Consider the following 20187-nt stretch of genomic DNA (forward strand, 5'->3'; position numbering starts at 1 on the left):
TCTATCTATCTATTTATCTATCTATCTATCTATCCATCTATCTATCTATCCATCTATCTATCTATCCATCTATCTATCCATCTATCTATCCATCTATCTATCCATCTATCCATCTATCCATCTATCCATCCATCTATCCATCCATCTATCCATCTATCCATCTATCCATCTATCCATCTATCCATCTATCCATCTATCCATCTATCCATCTATCCATCTATCCATCTATCCNATCCATCCATCCATCCATCCATCCATCCATCCATCCATCCATCCATCCATCCATCCATCCATCCATCCATCCATCCATCCATCCATCCATCCATCCATCCATCCATCCATCCATCCATCCATCCATCCATCCATCCATCCATCCATCCATCCATCCATCCATCCATCCATCCATCCATCCATCCATCCATCCATCCATCCATCCATCCATCCATCCATCCATCCATCCATCCATCCATCCATCCATCCATCCATCCATCCATCCATCCATCCATCCATCCATCCATCCATCCATCCATCCATCCATCCATCCATCCATCCATCCATCCATCCATCCATCCATCCATCCATCCATCCATCCATCCATCCATCCATCCATCCATCCATCCATCCATCCATCCATCCATCCATCCATCCATCCATCCATCCATCCATCCATCCATCCATCCATCCATCCATCCATCCATCCATCCATCCATCCATCCATCCATCCATCCATCCATCCATCCATCCATCCATCCATCCATCCATCCATCCATCCATCCATCCATCCATCCATCCATCCATCCATCCATCCATCCATCCATCCATCCATCCATCCATCCATCCATCCATCCATCCATCCATCCATCCATCCATCCATCCATCCATCCATCCATCCATCCATCCATCCATCCATCCATCCATCCATCCATCCATCCATCCATCCATCCATCCATCCATCCATCCATCCATCCATCCATCCATCCATCCATCCATCCATCCATCCATCCATCCATCCATCCATCCATCCATCCATCCATCCATCCATCCATCCATCCATCCATCCATCCATCCATCCATCCATCCATCCATCCATCCATCCATCCATCCATCCATCCATCCATCCATCCATCCATCCATCCATCCATCCATCCATCCATCCATCCATCCATCCATCCATCCATCCATCCATCCATCCATCCATCCATCCATCCATCCATCCATCCATCCATCCATCCATCCATCCATCCATCCATCCATCCATCCATCCATCCATCCATCCATCCATCCATCCATCCATCCATCCATCCATCCATCCATCCATCCATCCATCCATCCATCCATCCATCCATCCATCCATCCATCCATCCATCCATCCATCCATCCATCCATCCATCCATCCATCCATCCATCCATCCATCCATCCATCCATCCATCCATCCATCCATCCATCCATCCATCCATCCATCCATCCATCCATCCATCCATCCATCCATCCATCTATCTATCTATCTATTTATTTATTTATTTATTTATTTATCCCATAACTTTTTAGGGTACAAAATTGTTCTAAGGTAAATTCATTTAAGCCTGTTAACTCTCGTCCAAGAAAGCTATTCATTTGCTTCTGAACACCCTGTACATATCTGTACTTGGGGCATTCCATGTCAAATCACTGAGGTCGTGACCGGGTCATTACAGTTTTCCTGATTTTATTTTTTAGTGCCCATTTAGCCTAGAGCAGCTTTCATGAATTTTTTAAAATTTTTATTTTAACCTCCTCTCAAGCAGTTACGAGCATTTGAATATTTTGTGTAAAAAAATTTCAAATATCTGTAATTTGGCAGAAACTAAAGATATAAACTTTTTTGTATTATAAAAAAAAAAATACAAAAATAAAACATTTTTTAGTTTTTTGAGGTGTTTCCTTATATATAGAAAAACTCAATTTCCAACACTTGACGAATTTTATTTTCTGTATTATTTCATTAAATATTACTGCCAGTGATCCAAGCGCCATTTCGAAGGATTTGATTCATGTAGTTGTTAATTCTCTTAACGACTACTTTATATAGGTATGCAAATAAGTGTATACATACACTTGTTTGTAAAAAAATGTGTCATCGGTGCACTGATGGTTATGTTCACTTGATTTAAGTAACGAAAATAATATTATAATACATTTTAATATTGTTGTACCAAAGTAGTCCAATAATCTAACAAGTATTAGGTATAGCATTATGCGAAACAAACTTTTTAATATTGAAAAAAAAATCGGAATATTTAGTTAATACGTAATTTAGATATTTTTTAGTAATACCAATATTAGCAGAAGTATAATTTTAGAAATATGGTATTTTTAATAATTAGTCACCGCGACTTACTTCTACATATAATATAATTTGGTTTAAAAGCGTACATTATCTGTAAAAAAATTAAAAACAAGAAAAAAATAGTTTCGAAAAAAAATAGAATAAAAAAAAATTCCACTCTTAGAACTTATCTCATAAATTTGCATATTGAACGATGATTTTCTTGAAAATTTTTCGAAGCAAAAAATACGCCTCTTTTTCAAAAAGCACTTTTTTTATTTAAAAACCGTAAAGCACATCAAAAAGCTAAAAATATATTAATTTTGTGCTTTTTTATAAAACTTCATCTCAAAATAAAAAAAATATGAAAAAAGAAAGTTTCTTATTCTTCTAGTAGTTAAATATTTTGTTGTTTATTAATCAGAAATTGTTAACACTTAATGAATTGTTTAAACTATTGGCAAACTACCTCTAGTTGAGATGATCAGTATTAAAATAAAGGAAATTTATTTATTAAATTTTTTGGTAAAAATTTGTCAAAAACAAGTCTATAATATTTACAAAGCTAACGATCAGAATCGATCACTTTTTAAAATTATATTAATTTTTTCAGGCCTTCTGCTGTAGGCCGTCCAATCTCTGTGACTGAAATGGATTTTTTGTGGTGAGTACAAAGACATTACTACTATGTAATTTCCTTGCACTTCATTTCATATTTTTTATAAAAGCTAATAAATACAACCGAAGGGTTGACTGTTTTTTAAACCTACATAGAAAAGTTCCGGTCACTAAGCTAAACAGACATTTGATTTCACTCAAATGACGTATAAAATAATTTTTGTAGGTATAATAAAACTTTTGACCTCATAAATTTGTTGTCAAATATTAGTTATTACGTCTATGTTAATACTTGTTCATAGTAAACGTGGTTCAAAGATCAATTCACTTCAAAACTGCAAGATGACTATTTCTAGATAAGATTAGATTAGAGATAAGTATATTAAAAACATCCATTGTATTGATATAAGACTGAAATGATACTCCAAGTTTCTAACTTCCCTGCCTTTCCCTGGTCCTGCTATTAAGAAAATATATATTGCAGTTATCGTGCTGCATGGACGACTGCTATGATTTCAAGAAAAGCAACGTTTTCCGTACCACCAAAACCACGAATTTCTTTTTTAGAAAGATGTAAAATATATTAAGTTTAATGGACCTGTCGAGGAAATACAAAAACAACTGCTACCTCAAACAATTTTCTGTACCAGGATTTTAATTTTTGATTGGACATATAAGATGTCCTTAATTAATAGGATCATTTCTCCTGATTTTTATAATTTTTTTTCAATGGTATTGGCATAAAATAAAGCATGAGTTTTTGCTTTCCGATCCAATTTTGCAAACAAGGTAAAATTACAATTTGAGAGAGTTTGCTCATTAAAAATTGCCCAGCTAAACCCACCCTACCATTGTCTCTCTCGTAATATCCAGGTAAATACAGACCGACACAAATAAGCTACTACCACAAATCGCCACGCAAAGTCTTATTCCTTCAAGCCAAATGCGTTCTTTTTCAATCTCGCGCAGCTCCGCCCGAGTCGGAAACACAAACTTCTGTATCAAACCATACATTTTAATGATAAACTTTTTGTCATGAGGACATAAATGATAAGCAACATGTTGACCAATCAAAATCCATGATCATCGTCATGGATTTTGATCCATGACGATGAGTCCATCAATATTGTGCGTGAATTCATCAAAAATCACCCAAAATCTTCATTGAAATTCATGGCACTGCAATTGAGCATCAATTTATTGAATGTTGGGTGAACTTTTGGGCTACTGCGTCTTTTGCATTTCGAAACAATTTTTTTCTTTAATCAATAAACCAGAAATCTATTTTATTTATACTCTGTTTTGTATTTGTCACCATTTAATTTTTATTGAACAAAAAATTTACTAAATTTTAGTTGTTCAAAAAAAGTCGGCCAACTAAAACTGAACCACGAGAACGTTCCTTAAGATTTTCAGGATAGGGTAAGTTCCTGTCGACGTTGCAACTAGTTTTCAGTGCAACGTGAATAATTAAAAATCCCGAAACCAAAGTGATTAAATATTTAATCATCATAAACATGTAACTACTTGAATTAATCAGCTTCTTTTTGAGTTAAAATGTAAAGAGAGCGTAAAGTTCGCAGGCATAAAGTAAATGTTCGGGTAACTAAACCTGTACAAAGTTGAATAGACCGAAATTGCTCGAATACGTAATTTCGAATTTTATTTGGTCGTACAAAGGTGCTTGGCGTAAGAGTAATAATAATGACGCCAAATAAGAAAGCGATGAAGTAAATACTTTGGCATGAATAACTTACCGGAATAAAATATTTATGTAATTGACAGGTAAATTGATTTAGCTAAATATGGGAACTAATGGGAAATAATGAGTGTTAAAGAAATTCTGGAAATATTTCGGAATATAATTGAAGACGTAATTGAGTACATTTCTGGACGATCCCGAGTATCTTCCACAATCGCACTGATTTTTTCCAAGGTAGATTTCATAATAATACATTGAAATCCATCATTTTTTTTTAATTTCAAATTTACAACCTGGAATTTTTTTTTATTTTTTAGCCTTAGTTGCAAAATGAAATATACGACGCACGCGCGAGATATAGTTATATTATTATTACATATTCGGGAAGCTTATGAAAAGAGCTTTAAGTTAAAAAAAAAATCGTCAAGATTGGTTGAAAAACAACGGAGTTACACACTGTCAAAATTGACGGCTCATTGTTAAACAAATTAGGTTGGAAGCGGCAAAAAAATTTGACAGTCTGTAACTCCGTTGTTTTTCAACGAATCTGGACGATTTTTTTTTTACTTAAAGCTCTTTTCATAAGCTTTCCGAATACGTAATAATAATGTATAACTATATCACGCTCGTGCGTGGAATATTTCATTTTGCAACTAAGGCTAAAAAATAAAAAAAATCCACATTGCAAATTTGAAATTAAAAAAATATATAGATTTCAATGTATTATTATGAAATCTATCATTAAAAAAATCAGTGCGATTATGGAAGATCTTCGGGATCGTCCAGACTAATAATTAGTTAATTTGTTTATAAGGCCATAACCTGTAAACTGTTCAACTTACCGATTCCAGATTTCGTATGAGTTATTAGACAGTGATAAGGAATGAGAGGATGCGATCCCAAAACGTTCTGGTAATAATAACGCAGTTTATAAATGTTTAATTCAAGACATAAATAAACTTCTTCTGTTTATAACTTTTGATCTAATCAATATTTTTTTACGCTAGTTTTGTAGGTCTTTTGAAGACGAAAAAAAAGTACTTTACTGTTTTCTCGTGGAAATGAACGGAAAAAAGTTACAAGCGAAAAACGTGAATTTACGTAAAAATTATACAATTAACCACCCTGTAAACAATCTTCCCCCCATTTTTATCAGTGTGGAAACTAATATGTTATTGTACATAATATTTAACATCTATAGTGATAAATTCAGCTTGCCGAAACAAAAAGTCGCGTCCAACTCTATACAGGGTGTAACGTAAAGGTTGGGAATAAATTAAACAGTGGATTCTTTAGTTTAAAAAAAATATTTTTTGTCATATGAAGTTATGCTCTACGGGTTTTCTTTTCCAAGCTACAGGGCGCTAAAAAATTTAAAAAAATTTAGTTTTTCTCCAATAACTTCCGAACATTAGAAGATAATGGAATGAAATTTCATCCATAGCTTAATTTAATAATCCCCTAGTAACAGGAAAAAGATTGGCTCTGTAAGTTACTCAGTGGCGTGCATACGGATTATATCGTAAGGCTTTTTGAAGAACATTGTGGTAAGTCACTGGTGAAAACATTTTTTTAATATTTTTTTACGATCCACTTTTTATTTTAAACAAAATTGCCCTCTTGCGTTTTATTCCTAGCTCTTGTCACTTTTCAGTAAATACACGTTTTGTAAATACCATTTTTTTCCCACTGCTAACATAGGAAAATGAAAATGAAAAACTTTATGAAGTATGTTTTGACCAAGGCACCAAAATTTGTTTCCAGATGTTTTCAGACAAAACATCATTGTCAGTTTTAACATTTAGCTTTCCTTAAGCGGTTGTACTTTGGTTTAGATCTGTTAGAAATTCATTTCCAGAATTAGCAGATATGCATTTTATTTACGGCCTTGCCAACGGGAATACTGTGTTAGCTGTGCGTCTTTATGCTCAACGTTTTCCAGCTCGGCGTATTCCAAATAGGAAGACTTTTTCGAGAATTCATGTGCGCTTACGTGAATCCGGCTCGTTAAATATAATAAATAAATGGATAGGTCGTGGAGGGCCAAGAGCGTGGCCTGCTCGTTCTCCCGAACTTAATCCATTAGACTATTATGTGTGGCGGCACTTAAAAACATAGTTTATTCCGTTCCCATTTCTGATGTACAGATTCATCGTCAAAGAGTTGAAATGGGCTGTCAGCAAATTCGAGATATGCCTGGTATTTTTGGACGACTAAGAGAATCCATGAGAAAATGCATTGAAAAATGTATTGAAGTTGGGGCCAACTTTTCCAGCGCCTTTTGTAATCTTGTTTGTTGTTTATTACTTCTTATTACCTACTCAATAAATTATTTAAATTCCTAAGTCACTAGTGTTTTTTTATTGTTAAAATAATGTGATATTTTAATATCATTTTCAAAACAAACAAGTATTTTTTTAATGCCTATTTGACCATTTTCGGTGGCTGAGTCAAAGCATACATCATAATTTTTTTATTATTTTCATTTTCCCATGTTAGCAGCGGGAAAAAATGGTATTTACAAAAGTTTTATTTACGGAAAAGTGACAAGAGCTAGGAATAAAACACAAGAGGGTAATTTTGTTTAAAATAAAATGTGGATTACAAAAAAATATTAAAAAAATGTTTTTACCAGTGGCGTACCACAAATTTCTTCGAAAAACCTTACGGTATAATACGTACGCACGCCACTGAGTACCTTACAAAGCCCATCTTTTTCCTGTTACTAGGGGATTATTAAATTAAGCTATGGATAAAATTTCATTCCATTATCTTCTAATGTTCGGAAGTTATTGGAGAAAAACTAAATTTTTTGAAATTGTTCAACGCCCTGTAGCTTGAAAAAGAAAACCCGTAGAGCATAACTTCATATGACAAAAATTTATTTTTTAAACTAAAGAATCCACCGTTTAATTTATTCCCAACCTTTACGTTACACCCTGTATTTCCTGGACTAAATATACAGGGGGTTCCATTTAAAATAAGAAAGTTGGTATCGACTTCCGATATAACCGTGAGACACCCTCCATATTATGACTGTAACCCTATTATGCATAGATATCGACAAAATTCCATCTATATATCAGAACTCACAGATTTGTATGGAAGAGTGGGCGGTATATTATATTTGTTTTAAACACCATCTCATTTCGGGTTTTGCTCCGTAGAGAAATGGATGCTTTGACTGATTTACAAAACAAAATTCCTGCAGTGGCGGAATATTTACGATTCCACAAGAACTGCAGGCCAGTCCCCTCGCGGTGGGAATTGCACCCCAGACGGCGATACCCCTCTCAGATATCACAACACGGTGCAATATTTCACGTCAGGAGCATGGCTGCACTACACACCGGACATAAAATAACTTCAGTGAATTAACCGGAAGCACGCGAAAGAATAAAAACATAACAGCGGATTTCTCTGCGGGATGGGCGACTCGAATATATGTTTATTGGTAAATTGTCGGCGCCATAAACCAGCGGAGCCTCGAACGGAACGGTTCGAAACTTTCGTAATTTTGTATCGTATAAATAAGGATCAGGTTGCTGATGCCGTTTTTTAAATCAGTTGTCGGGAATTTTATTGCGGGAAAGCTGTTTTACAACAGTCTTGCGAACAGTGAACAATCTAAACCTAATGCTCAGCTGCACAGGAAGCTTTTAAATTTGGATGCGAAAATTAAGCAGAGGAAAATACACATCAAACTTACTTCCCAACGATTTACAAACGAGAAGTGGCAGATATGACTCGGTAAATCAATAAAAAGATAACGATATGGATTTACATATTAAAAATTCAATGAAGCTAATACGCAAAAACACGCTGTATAACATTTATTAAAACTTTTGGATTGAAGGTAGAAATCTACGTTTTAAAAAGTTTTCTATACAGAGTGATTGAGTCATAATGTCATTAATTTTAATCACGCATTCGGAAGACTTAATAAAGACAGAAAATGGGGAAAAAAATTTTGCTCGACTTTTAAAAATGAAGGAAATCAACCCATAACTCCCGCTAAGAGGGCGGCCCTGCCAGAGGCCCGGATGCTCGGAAAATTTTGTAACGTAATGTCACGAACAAATCGTCAGCTGAAGCGAACAGCGTTGCCAAGTTCACATCATAATCTGTGGTTCACATTTACTTAATCCGCTTTAGTATACGGATACATATGTAAATATAAAATGCAAATAAAGGATCATGCTGCATGTTATTATAAATAATTTTAATAATTGTATTAACTTAGTGCAAAATGTTTTGACCTCTCGAAGTCAACTTTCGTTGACTGAAAAAAAATAAATAAAGCAGAGGTTTATAGGCACACCGTATTTTATCAAAAAAAAAAAGACGGCACACTAAATACCCGAATATACAAAATACACTACACACGGTTACAAAACCACCAACAATTTAAAGCGTTATTTCAAATCTACCACCCTCCATATCTCCCGCATTTTTCCAGCAAAGGAGTTCACATCACACATTTTCGAAAAGTTCAAGCTTTAGAAGCAGCTGATTTCCCCAATCGTCTTGAATTTTGCAATTGGTTCCTAAATCGAAATGCAGCAGAACCTAACTTTATTAACAAAGTGCTCTGGACCGATGAATGCTGTTTTACTCGTATTGGCATTTTAAACAGGTAAAAAACATAAGTATTGCTTTCTCAAAAACAATAAGTACCTACCTTGGTTACACCAAAGTTTAGATTTACATAAAGTTTACATTTATTATGTAAACTTTGGTTATACGCAACTGCATATTGAATAATAAATTGAAATACTAAAACTGTGTATTATTTAACATAATAAATTATAAAACGTGAAAACGTTAATAATATTAAAAATTGTAATAACCGTACATTGGAAAACAATCATCCGTATTCATTACATTGTTTGCAGCCGTGGCAGTCTGATTGGCAACGGAACCCTGTCTGGTTCCTAGACTATAGTGCACGTGCAAATTAGAAGGCTAGTGACCTCGACACAGGTTAACCTAGGTCGGAAACACGTACCGAGTTGTTTATTTGTCTCCGTCCGATTGTTTTTTTTATATTCTATTACTTACAGTCAATATTTAAATACTACATACATTTCACCCTCTCTTTATAATTTATCTAGTGAGTGTTGGTCAATCATTATTTCTGTAATGAAACTGAAATGGTTATGAAATGAAATTTAAATTATTTGAACTTTTGGAGTTTTGTAACTTCAATATTAAATTTCATTTAACGTGAAACAGCTAATTTCTTTGCAGCCATAATAGTCACATTTGGTCAGATGAAAACCCGCACACTACTCGTCGGTTTAGCTTTCAAAGGAGATTCGGTGTCAATGTATGGGCAGAAGTATATGGCGATCGTTTAATTGGGCCGCATTTTCTACCTGAACATNTCTTTAATAAAAGACCCACAACTTTTTGCTCTACTTTGCATGGAATACGATCCTACTACAGTTCGTATTAGTCTAGCAGCCAGATAGGGTTCCGTGTACTAACTATAAAAATAAACTTTTTACAGCAATTTAAATATTTAATTTGTTGATAACAATTAAACTGACCACTTTCAGGATTTGCGACCAAGTTTTTTGGATTCAGGAGGTCAAAATACTTTGGAATAAGTTGTTTGCAGCCGTGACAGTCTGATTGGCAACGGAACCCTGTCTGGTTCCTACACTATAGTGCACGTGCAAATTAGAAGGTTAGTGACCTCGACATAGGTTAGCCTAGGTCGGAAACACGTAGCGAGTTGTTTATTTGTCTCCGTCCGATTGTTTTTTTATCTCCTATTACTTACAGTCAATATTTAAATACTACATACATTTCACCCTCTCTTTATAATTTATCTAGAGAGTGTTGGTCAATCATTATTTCTGTAATGAAATTGAAATGGTTATGAAATGAAATTTAAATTATTTGAACTTTTGGAGTTTTATAACTTCAATATTAAATTTAATTTAACGTGAAACAGCTAATTTCTTTGCAGCCATAATAGTCACATTTGGTCAGATGAAAACCCGCACACTACTCGTCGGTTTAGCTTTCAAAGGAGATTCGGTGTCAATGTATGGGCAGAAGTATATGGCGATCGTTTAATTGGGCCGCATTTTCTACCTGAACATCTGAATGGGCCGCGTTACTTTCAATTTTTAATAGAAGACTTACAGCAAATTAAAAAATTATCACTATGATGTTAATAAAAACTGATTTTTGGCAAGGCATGCTCAGACCTCCTCGAGGTTCTTGCTGCGCAACAATAACAATTTAATATGTTGATTGCATAATTATAAAAAATAATTTATAGCATTTATTTATTGTCTTTATATGAGCGAAAATATATAAATAAGGCAACGTTGCATCTAGGGCGTCTTCTTGATATCATAGCCGTATGTAAACTGTGAATAACCGGCTGACGTCTGCCGGTCAGTAACAGCCTGAAAAGGGGGTTAAATAATGATTTGAAATTTTTTTTTTCAACTTAAATATGCATTTAAATTTTTTTTAATCACGCCATCATATTATACTAATTTTTCTCTATCTGCTCTTAAAATTAATGGCGTTATGACTGAATCATCCTGTATAAACGGAGTTGTCAAAAATAAGCTTTTTACAGCACTTGGTTGATATTTTCTTACGCAAAAAGGAAGACAAATAGTTTCTATAAATGGAAACACATCGTTTTCGAGATACAGAGTACTGAAGAAATTTAAACACTTCCTATTCATTTAAATATCTCTTCAGATGCCTGATGCAGATTGATGAAACTCGGACTAATGATTTAGCTATTTATGGACAAGATTTAATTCCGGTTAGTATTTCCAACAAAAAAGATATGTTCCATTTTATTCTATAAAATAAGCCTTCGACATAAGTCGAAAATAATATTTTGCTAAAAATACACTGTAAAAAAAATCTATGGAGTGAAATTATTGTGTGCATTTTCACTCAGTATTGGGCAAGTGATCATTTTACTCATTTGTGATTATATTTAAACTAAAACTGAGTACTTTCACTCCTTAAATAAATTCTTCACGTAAACTCGCATTTGGTGCACTTGTACCTAAATCAGAGTAAATGTCCTCATTACTGAGCGAGTTTTAATGTATATTAATTTCGAGTATTTGAATGGCGCCTTGAAGGTGGCACCACTTACATATTGCTTCTATAATCTCGACCACAGTTGATAGGGGCCCGTTAGATGCTCCAGAAAAGCGTGATCGCCAGGAGAACAGGCCTTAGCCGGTGGCGGTGTGTCTCAGCTGGCGGGTCTCAGTCCGGACATTAGGAGGTTCCGCGAAGTGAATTAATTTCAACACTCTATATCCTAATTAATCATTTACGAATGATTTATTTCTGAACTCAATATTGAGTTAAAAACCAAGTCTGAGTAAAAAATGACTCAATAATGGTTAAATTTAAATCAAATTAGAGAAAAAGTCATCTCTATATTGGTTTTATATACTCAGAATAGAGGCAAAAGTCGCTCAATTGATAGTTAGCAGTAACTCGGACTCGAACTCATTCCTAATACAATAGTTTCACTCAGTTGTACTCATACTAATAGAGGGAACATTTCACTCAATCGGGTGTGAACAGAAATTGATACATTATTGTACAAAATTGTATAACATCACCATTTTTTTTTGTGACACGAAGAGTAAGTTATTTTCGATTTATTCACGTATGTCGTAGTAACCGATTTTAGATGCTCAACAAAAATCGGTCAACCAAAAACGAAACCACCTTCAATGGAGCTTAACTTAAGTTACAGAAGTTCAAATAACGAGCGTTCAAATAAAAACGTGGTCAAGTTGGTTCTGAAAATTTGGACGTAGGGCGTAGCGTATAGCAAATGAACTTAAACGTCATCTGTCAAAGCGCTATATCGCCGCTATCAATTTGAATATTTTCGTTTTAAAAAGCGTTTAAAATGGTGTTTTCTCAAGAACAAAAAGTGTTTATCATAGAGTCCTACTTTAGAAATGGACGCAAGATTGATGGAATATGGAAGTATTCTATTGAGGAATGTTTCATAGAATTTCACAATCAATTTCCCGGCGTTGTTGAGTACAAAATTTTTCAAAGTGCAGTTCAGCGTTGTGTTAATGTTTTTCGTGAAACGGGCAGTGTAACAAGAAAAGAAGGAAGCGGCCGACCTAAAAAGCGGACTGAAGAATTAAAAGAAAATGTTCAACAAATAATGGAAAATGCGCCAAGAACTTCTGTACGTGTTTTATCACAAATGGTGGGAGTATCAGTCGGTACCCGCCACACAGTGTTAAAAAAAGATTTGCGTTTGTTCTCCTATCGTTTAACTTGTCAGCAAGAACTTCATGAGGTTGATTTTCCGCGACGGGCTGTATTTTGTGAATGGTTTTTAAACAACTACGGTGAACTTCATAATATCACCTTTTTTTCTGATGAAGCCTGGTTTCATTTAAGTGTTATAACAAGGAGGGGGACACTTTCCGCAGCTCCTTTAATTGTTTGTTATTGTTATCACGATTATTCTTTAAAATAAAGTTATATAGTCATTAACGTTATTGAAACTGACAGCTGCTATACATCTCGTTGAGAAATGAGGTTAAGTTGGTCGCTATAAGCTACGCCCTACGTCCAATGTGTCAGAGCCAACTTCGACCAGGTTTTATTTGAACGCTGGTTATATTAGATTTTACTTGATCGACAAAAGTTAACTAAAATCGGATCGTGAAAACGCGCCTTTAGTAGTTGTACAAGCTTCGCCTCCGTCTTTTGCTAAGAACTAGGGAATACTGCGGATAAGGATATTTTAATCCAACCTGGAGGTTATTTCCTTTAATCTCCTCAACACCCGGATTGTTGATATTTATTTCGATGCAATTTCCTCAGCGGAATGATAATTCTCTTCTCCTGTACGTTCATTATAAAATATCAGTACAAACATATCTTGCACAAGGGAAAACAAGAAAATGGGCCGGATTATTCAGTCCCATCAGACCTGATTATCTTCAAATATTTTCGCTGAAAACATATATACAAAGTGTTTCCATTTACAAATAAAAGAAAAAATACATGCTAAACTATAACTAAAAAAAAATAATATGTTGATAGGCATAGGTTACTAATTGTAAGTAAAATTCATTTTTCTTTTAATATAATTATTTTTATAATAAAAACAATAAAAAAATACTTACTATTTTTTAAAGCGATGTGTTTAGTTTGTGAATCTGAGTGTCAATGACCTCTGGCATTGGTTTAGGTAATGAATGGTCAAACATCTTCATTTTATTACATTTACTTTAATTTAGTTGGCGTTCGGTTTGAAAAAAACAACTTTCTAGTCGCAAATGCAATAATCAATTGTTTTTTCTTCAAAGTAATTAATTAATTAACAGTAATTGTCTAAATCCTTAAAACGCATATAGACATATCTAGGAACAACATTTCGAGGATACGCTTTTTTATGTAAAAAAAAACTCACCTTGTTGATGAAAAAGTACTGTCAATTTCTGAATTTCTTTGTCTTGTTAATAATAATTTTGCCTTTGTTGAATAAAAATAAATAAAAGATGTGCCAGTAAGATTTATTTCTATTTTGTACTTGATGAAAGAGCGCTATTTAGGAAAAAAGTTGGTTGATCTTGGCACTGTAATTGTATTTTTTCAAATATACCTAATACATTTTCAGTAGTTTTAACAAGAATAGGTATATTTTACATTATAATATCTAACATACAGTACAGAAAACCGAGACCTAAGAAAAAATATGTCATTGAGAAAAATTGTTTAGTATTCCAGTGCAACGCACTGTATTTTGTTAATTTCAAGAAATTACACAGCTTCACAAAAAAAAACAGACCAAATCTAAGAATCATTTCCGAAGGAATTCAATGCGCTGAACACGATTCTGTAGTCAAAATTATAAATTCACGACAAATTTCGGAGAAAAGTGATAATTTTGGGTGAAAACGCTCAAATATGCGTCAAAAATTATGTTTTCCTAAATTTTGTCCAAATATATAATTTTCATTGTATTTTGAGGCACTGAATACGATGCCAATACTAAAATTTAACCATGACCTCGATATTTCTCGAAAATCCACTATTTGGGTGAAAACTGGCCAAAATACTACGAAATTTATATATTTCGACTAAATTTAAGAAAAAATCAGTTTTGTCCCATATATTTGGGTCAGTCTTCATCCAAATAGTAGATTTTCTGAGCAATATTGAGGTCATGGGTAAATTTTACTAATGGCATCGTGTTCAACGCCTCAAAATACCACGACAATGGTATATTTTGACAAAAATTACAGAAAAAATAAGTTTTAACCCATATTTGAGCCAGTTTTCTCCCAAATAGTGGATTTTCTGAGAAATATTGAGGTCATGGCTAAATTTTACCAATGGAATCGTGTTTAGTTCCTCAAAATAGTACCAAAATGATATATTTGGACAAAATTTAGGAAAAAGTTGGGTTTGCCCTATATTTGGGCTAGTTTTCAAACAAAAATAGTGAAGTCATGGATTTTTACTACAGGAGCGTGTTCATCGCATCGAATTCATTCGAAAATGATACGTGGCTCTCTTGGGTTTGAACTTTTTTTGTGGTTGTATCATCTTTGACGCATTGTATCTCAAAAACAGACCCGTGGTTCATACTGTCAATTATAGAAGTTAGAAAGAGAAAGAGTAATATTTAAAATGTAAACCCTGCAAATATAGTCAAAACTTTGAAAGGTAAATATGTATGGACATACGACATTATTTTATTTCGATACATATTTCTTTAGTAGATTTTTACAAAAATACATTCGGTACAAATATTCATTTAATTTATTTCATATAACAAAATTTATAAATATAAATATCAATTACATGTCAGTATTACACAATAGATTTAAAAGCGACGAAAAGTGTCCAGTTGCAAATTGAATGCAAATTGAACTGACCCTTGCACTATGTCTTATCTCGTTCATTCTATAAACTGATGGACTTGATGAATCGGAGCCAGTCCGGAGCCACTTTGAGAGCCAGTCGATGGCCAGGAGCCAGTTCACCATTTTTATCCTCCACATGAAAAGCAACCCTAAGAGGTGTAGGTATGTATTTTGTGTAGGGCTTCCCGATACGATACGATACCGATATTTTTGTAAACTATCGATATCGTATTGAATCATGATTGAATTTATCGTCTTATTATCGTATTGAAAATCGATACGATATCAATACGATATCGATATTTTTATCGAATATCGGGAAGCCCTCATTTTGTATAATAAAATGAAAAAATTAATTGATTTGCCTCTCTGTTTTTACCCTTTTAGCAAGCAAACGAGTAGACCGAGAAAATAATTATATTTTTTTAATAGTTTGGTATTTTCAATATAGACCGATCAAATTAACTCATTTAGAGGGAAAAAAAATTTAGAGGGAGAAAATTGTTACCTGGACTTTTATAAGTGGAAATGGTAAAGGGGATTATAATAAACGAAAAAAAATAAATGCGTGAGCAGGGGCTGCGGAGGGTTGATTTGGGGAGTTAAAAAGTTATGAAAAATTGTATCATTGGGATTTCTGGCGAAAGTTGACATCAAACAAAAAAGTATCTAATACAAAAGTTTTAGATCATGCAAAAATCTACAACTTTTGTAGAAGTCATTTTTTAACATAACCTCAAAATTTCCGAGAAAATGCGAAAAACAGTTATTTTTTAATTTTTTGTTTTTTATTTCTCACTTCCGCAAAAATAATTTAATTTTGACGAAGCTTGGTGAAAGTATACCTTTCTCTGTCTTAAATAACCTCAAATTTTTTTAGATAAAATAATCGATAAATTTCTGAGATATTCATTTTTTTCGGCCTGAAACCCTTTTTTACAGAGTAAACTTCTACTTAAAAAAATTATCGTACAGAGTTCTGCCGGTAATATTTTTTTTCGTTTTGACATATACTTTTTGGTGAAATAAAAAAAATTGCAATCACAATATTCAAATATTTCATAAATTCGTATTATTTTTATATTAGGTAGGTACAACTTTTTAAATTATGGATTAAAAAAAATTTTGGATATTTTGTGCTGTATTGACTTTTATTAATAGATACAGGTATTTTGAAAACGTTCAGAGCCGTACTCAGGAAAATTTGTAATGATAGGTAAAAATCTTTTACGATTACAATAGTAATATCATCTAATACAGAATTAAAAATGACTAGATGTTGTCATAAAAATAGCAGCGATATATTTAAAAAAATTAATCTAACGATGGCCCGTCGAAGACGAAACGTCGGATTGCAAAAATGTTGACGCCATTGGATAGACCGAAAAAAGTGGCAATGTAAATATGCAATATATTTAAAATTAGTTTTCAAATAAAGTCAGAAAAAAAATAAATCGATTTTGCAAAATTTCGGATTTTCGGATTTCGCGTCAACAGTAGACTTTGCAGTTAATACTTTGTATTGCTGAAATCTCAAAACATCCTGAGATAATTTATCATTTGTGCATTTGTAATTCGACTTAGATGTTTATAGCAATACTGTACAAAAATAAAGTTTTGTGTCAAACAATTAAACACAGTTTTTTTTTTACTTTTTTTCCATAGAATTGAATGGTGTAATCAGTTTTTGAATGTTTTAATAATAACTGTAAAATTCATTGTTGCAAGTCATTTTTTATTTTTTTGCATTTTTGAGCATGTTTTTGAAATGTTATTACAGATTTTTTTATTTCACCAAAAAGTATATGTCAAAAGGAAGAAAATGATTACCGGCAGAACTCTATACGATGATTTTTTTAAGTAGAATTTTTCTTTGAAAAAAAGTGTTTCAGGCCGAAAAAAATGAATATCTCAGAAATTTCTCGATTATTTTATCTAAAAAAAATAGAGGTTATTTAAGACAGAGAAAGGTATACTTTCACCAAGTTTCGTCAAAATTAAATAATTTTTGCGGAAATGAGAAATAAAAACGAAAAATCAGAAAAAAAAACTGTTTTTCGCATTTTTCTCTGAAATTTTGAGGTTATGTTAAAAAGTGACCTTTACAAAAGTTGTAGATTTTTGCATGATCTACAACTTGTATAGGATACTTTTTTGTTTAACCTCAACTTTCGCCAGAAATCCCAATGATACAATTTTTCATAACTTTTCAACCCCCCAAATCAACCCTCCGCCGCCCCTGCTCACGCATTTATTTTTTTTAGATTTATTATAAGCCCTTTTACCATTTTCACTTATAAAAGTCCAGATACCAATTTTTTTTTCTTCAAGTTGGTTTGGTTGGTTGGATTAATAAGAAACGTGACAATATGAAAAAATATATATTTTGAAAATGTTTTATAATCCCATTAAATTAGATCAACTTTGCCTATCCTAGCGTATTTTTCATCAACATTCTACACATATCCTCTTACCTTACTAATTTATTTTTTCCGGGCAGATAAGACACCCCCCTCCCCTCATTACTTAATTACTTTGAAACTTTTTCCGCGCGTAATAGCAACGTCTCTTAAGAACGATCTGCGATAACGTACTTTCTTATCTCTCCCGATTCCCAACCGGAGGCTTAGAAGCACAGACGGAGAAAAAATGGAACCCCAGAGTAAATATAATTAGAGGTTAAATTACAGCTTAATCGGCGCGCGATCAAACCGATGTCTGAATGAAATTGACTAGAAGAAAAGGTCGGCTTGGAATTAATTTTAAACGGATCTGCTACGGGGTTCGGCCGTAACAGTATCAGATATTGGCGGATTAGAGTGGTAACACTTATATGAAAAGTAATTTGAATTTTTTTTACTGATTTCTTCATTAATGCTGACAAAGTGTTTTTATGTAAATATGTCTTATTTGTATTTTGGTAAATACAAATATCTTGATTACAAAATAGACTTAAAAAAAGCGTAATATGTAGTCAATGTAACTATTTTAAAGAGCTAAAATTGATTTAACAAACATACAAATGCAATACAAAATTTATCCACAATCGGCAAAAGGAAACGAAAAATTAAGTATACCCAAACAAAAAATCACTGTGTCCTGTATTGAAGAAGCTCGAGAAGCATCTTTGCATTTGCTTGGATTTTATTTTCGATAACAATCTGCTCACAGAATGGCAGAGTTTCAAAGAAAGTAGTGATCTGAGTTCGTTTGAATGTGCTAATCCAAGTTGGGACGCGATTTTACTAGAGATTTTTCCTACAAAATGCTTTCCTACAACTGGAGTTGAAGCCTTAGTTGTAAATGACTCCTATAACTTTACGAATCTCCTTCCGAATTTCCAATAAATGATCTTATGGTATTCCTTTTGGTTTTGAAAATATGATGATCAACACTGCTTTCGACCAGTTCCTCCCGATGTAGAGAAACCGCCATACGAACGAACTCCTCCCGATGAAGAGATATAAAAGTAAAATTTGTTGTAGACAGCTTTTACTTTGCTTTTTTAAGCATGATATTTTTGCGATCGAAAGACATTATACAGGATCGTCTTAAATTGCTCTCTTGTAAGAATTTTGGGCTTCGTCCTATAAACGCTGTTAGATTTAAAAATTTGCTAATATCCACATTTCTTTTGTGGTCAGCATGAATTTCATTTCTTCTTCAAGGCTACTACAATGAGAAGATTTACCCTGTATATTTTTACAAGAAAACATCTTCCAAATCTGTTTGTACTGCATTTTCTGTCTTCCATACTTTGAATAACGAATGGTTCTTGTAAAAATCTTTAGATTTTAGCAAAATCAATCCCGAAGACTTATTTTTCGGTAAAACGTCGTACATCCAGTGGCGGCGCCCCCCATAGAAATTTTCATAGTTAAAAAAAATTATTTAAAATTGTTTAAATTTAGTTTGCAATGTTATCTGGCCAATTAAATAGATTAACCTTATGAAACACATTAAAAGAAAATGTTAAAACTCTGAATACGTAGACTCCGCGTGGCTCGCTCCTAAGTGTTTACAGCGGTGGTCATGGTTAACGTCGCGAGTGAAAGACGGAGTGGAAGTAGCCCATATTTATGTATTTTGGGTTCTGTTTAGTCTAAATACCAAATAGTACTATTCACAGCTGTTTTTTCTTCTTAAAAGTAATTTGTTCAGATGTGGTGTAAAATTTTGTTACTTACCTACGTATTGCTTTTTGTGTGTTTTTTAAAAAATTGTAAAAGTTTAAATTGATTGTAAAGACAGACAGTTTATTTCGGACAAAAGCAGAAGTTTGCACTATAAAAAAAATAATGTATAACATATTTGCGAGGTCTGGATAACTTTCCCGTTTTAATTAACAATGAAAATATTCCTGCAGTCAATGTTGTTAAAAATCTTGGTCTGACTTTTGATTCATCGTTGATTTTTTCGAATCATGTAACCGTTATCTGTAAGAAAGCTTTTCTATCGTTAAAATAGTTGCAGTTAATTCTTGTCCTATTTTATTGCTCATTTATTGTATTTGTTTGTTTTTAATGTTCACTTTGACACAGGAGATGTTGTAAATCAACTTTGTTGATACACCTTCCTTTTGTAAAAATGTTGTTTATACTTCTTTTTTGCAATAAATGTATTATTATTATTATTATTATTATTATTA

Source organism: Anoplophora glabripennis, unplaced genomic scaffold, assembly GCF_000390285.2.
Source record: "Anoplophora glabripennis isolate ALB-LARVAE unplaced genomic scaffold, Agla_2.0 scaffold164, whole genome shotgun sequence".
NCBI classification, from domain to species: domain Eukaryota; kingdom Metazoa; phylum Arthropoda; class Insecta; order Coleoptera; family Cerambycidae; genus Anoplophora; species Anoplophora glabripennis.